The sequence below is a fragment of the Petaurus breviceps genome, unplaced genomic scaffold (assembly GCF_028583685.1).
Source record: "Petaurus breviceps papuanus isolate PSGF00001 unplaced genomic scaffold, PetGlider_PUasm1.0 89486, whole genome shotgun sequence".
Taxonomy (NCBI): Eukaryota; Metazoa; Chordata; class Mammalia; order Diprotodontia; family Petauridae; genus Petaurus; species Petaurus breviceps.
Window position 1 is genome coordinate 34,889 of NW_027187056.1, and position 3,704 is coordinate 38,592.

The following is a 3,704-nucleotide window of genomic DNA, read 5'->3' on the forward strand; positions in this document are numbered from 1 at the left end:
CTACAAAGGGCAATCACATTGTCATGAACCTGTCATTCACTTCTTTTGGTAGGTGTGCAAGTTTTTTGGTAGCTTAGTTCTGATCACAAAACCTATGCCAGCTTCACTGAACTCCCCTTTTCTGTGGCCACTCTGGAAAAAAAACATATATCCAGCTCCAACTTTGGTTGGAAAAGCCTTCATTTGCCAGCCTTGTTTCACTTGGGGTTGCTATTTGAATGTGAAACCTGCCAAGCTCTTTTGCACCAAGAGCTGTTCTTCTTTCATGTCAACTGAATTTTGTATTATTAATAAGAGTGCATACATTCTATGTGCTGATGGTGAGTGGAATTATCTTTGTAGAAGTTTTTGTATTTTGTGTGTGTGTGTGTCTGTGTGTGTGTGTGTGTTGATTATAAGGTAGGACCCCTGCCTCCCTCAGTAAGCAGGCCAGGGTTGGGTAAAGCAAACAATATTTAGGGCAGTTTCCTTTCTCACACCAGGAGGTGTGCCGTGTGGTCTTTAAAAGGCTTCTCATATACCAGGAGGCTACCGTATTGTACTGATGCTTCTAGTGAGAAGACAAGCCTATGACCAGAGTCACTTGTATGCAGCATTGTAACTACAGTTCTCAATGTATTTGCACCTATTTCTTTGTCAATTGCCTATTGCCACAGGACTAGGTAAAAATGGCAAAATAGTATGAGTGACATCTTTTTATTCATGTATAAATTGGGTTTAGTAAGGGAGAGTTGTACAAAGTCTTTGGCCTCACTATCTCTTCCAGAGTCATCACAGTCCATTGTCAAGACAGAGTCAAGATGACTGGCAATGGTTTGAGATATAGTGGTGACCTTGGTGTCTTCAATGTCTAACCAAGCTCTAAGTGCTCAAAATTGTGTTTGCTTCAGTTACCTTCATGGCCATTGGAACAAATTTTTCTCAACTGCCTATTCCACCAAGGGATGTCTTTACATTCTTTGAGCAGAAACCCCTTTGTCTCACTGAAGGATGTGAGACCCCTTGGTTATACTCGACCTGGTTTAACCCATTTGTCAAAACAGTTTACTGAGCTGTGACCACTGCTACACATGCTAAAGCTTCTTGGAGCCACAGGTAGAAGTTGAGTGGATCAAGTGAGCAGCCCTCAGGGCTCACCAGTTCTCACACCAGAGACACTAGTCTTCCTTGAACATACCCTCCACCCAAGAGTAAGGAATAAAAAGATTGTAAAGGTATGAGAAGGCTAGGCTATGAAGGGCTTTAAATGCCAAACAGAGGATTTAGCACAGTTGAGGTAATGTAATGTAAATTTGTAGTGCGCCCAGTCAGAAAGACTTTCCCCACCTTTATTCAGGATGTGTTAGGGAAGGCTTCCTGTAGAAAGTGGGTTTTTGGTTGGAACTTAAGGGAAGTCAAGGATGTCAATGTTAAGAGAAAAGTAGTGAGAGGATGTCAGGCATGGGGGATGGGCAGAAAAAATGACTGGAAACAAGATATGGCTTACATTACTAGTGCACATGTGTAAGTGTAAATGCAATGAATGGCAGGAGAGTGATCGAAGGCTGAGGCTTGGCTAGTCATATTTGGCGAAATGATAGGGAGATTAAGTATTCAAGAGAGGAGGACAGTGTAGATTTGAATTGCTTCTTCAAGGAGTCAAGATGGGGAGAAGAGGAGAAAGTGACTAGTGCAAAGGTTATGGCCTGGAAGAGAATTGAAGAGTCAAGGAACTGGAAGTCACAGTGAGAATGAAAAGTAGGATTATCTAAGGGAAGGAAGAGAGAAACAGAGAGAGAGAGAGAGAGAGAGAGAGAGAGAGAGAGAGAGAGAGAGAATTATCCAAAGCCATTAAATTATGGTGGGATAATGGGATTTCATAATTTTTGAACATGAGGTGGTACATTTGGAAAGATCAAAGCTATGGCCATTTTGTGTATGGTAAGAGGAATAGCTCATGGTTGAAAAACTGGGTGGTTAGGGTATTTGAAGGAGAATAAACTTATATTGAAATACTCTAGTATGAGGGCCAGAGGTGAGATGAAAGAAAAATTATAAACCAGGTATGAAACTCATTGAAGAAGAAAGGGAAATGTCCCAGCAATCTATAGCTGACAGCTCCCAGGATTTTTATTGAGTTGTAAATATAAGTAGCATGAATCCTAAAGGAAGCCACAAAGTGCTGGAGGAATGGGAAAAATCTAGATGTGGTAATGGGAAGCAAAAAGTAATCCAATACATCCACCTCAACCAGTGAACCAAGGAGAATGAATGAATCCAGCTAGTACTGGAAATGATGACCAGGGAGTCTGTAATCATGGGAAAACCAAATTTCAGTATGAACTAGTAAATGGAAGGAGTGGTAAAGAGGTTTAAAATGAAAGGAAGTTTGTTGCCTATGGAGCAGGCATTCCAGAGGGCCCTGTGGAAGGTTTGGGTGTACTTAGGCTAAAACTTTGGGATGGAAGGTGGTGGGGGATATGGAACAGGATTTAGATGATGATTTATAGGAGTTCAGAATCACTGGGATGTGAAGGAGAATGTCCGTCACTGAGCACAGGGCACTGCTCTACCATCAAAGACAGGCGAAGTAAAATGGGAGGCCTAAAGTCAAAGGAAGAGTTACTTTTCTTTGCACTGCAGGTCCTTCACAACACAGTTGGAAGATTGGACTGGGGGCAGGAGGTGGAAGATGCCTTGTGGGTAAAGACAAAAGTAGCTGCTTTGGGGCAGATGGAATATGCTGGACCTGGTCCTAAGTAGACTTTCTTCAAGGAACATGCTGCTCTGAACAGGAGAAGGAAGGCTCCAGGTGCTTGTGCATCAGTGACCACAATTATGAAGATGTTGAGGGACAAGGCATTTGAAGACACCAAAAACACAGGAAAGAATTCAGACCATAGAAGTCATTACTCCCTGCCCCCACTCCCTCATGGGAAACTTGAAAAGTATCTACAATTAGATCTCTGTGCTCTCACCTATACAAAAATCTTTATGCGAGTCATCAGCATATTAATAGAAGGCATTATTGACAAGGGCATTAATAGGGAAGAAGCAGGTGTTTACAATTAAAATTTAACTGTAGACCACTTCTTTGCAACTTATGGAAATATCTAAGGAATACAAAATTCTATCATTCTTGTTTGTTGGTTTTGATAAGGTAGAGCAAAACATTGCCTGGAAGGCTCTGCTCCAATAAGAATTGTTCTCCACCCATTTTTGAAAATCATTCAAGAACCCTTAAAAGATATAATAGAAATAAACCTGTTCAATAACCCTTTTATCATAAACATTAGACAAGGTGTAACACAGGACAGGATCTAGTGCACAATTTAAATTGAAGAATTTCCTGAAGAAGGTGAATTTCTTCAGAAGTTTTTGTATATGAAATTGTGATGGTCCCAGAACAAAAGCATCTCCTACAACACATTAATTCCTCATTCCCATTCTCTTCAACCCATTTAAACACACATCCCAACAAAATACAGTCTGCCTATTCCCCTGTGACATCTGGAATACCTGTTCTATAAGCAAAAAACTTATTCTCATCTTCAAACTTTTCTTTTTCCTCTCCTTCCATATTATGATTCTCACTGAGAATGCCTCCTAATGACAGAGTTCCTTTTTTGTTCTACTTAGTAATATTTTATTTTTTCAATTGCATATAAAGGTAGCTTTCAAAATTCACTTTTATTAGATTTTGAGTTCCAAATTTTTTCTCCCTT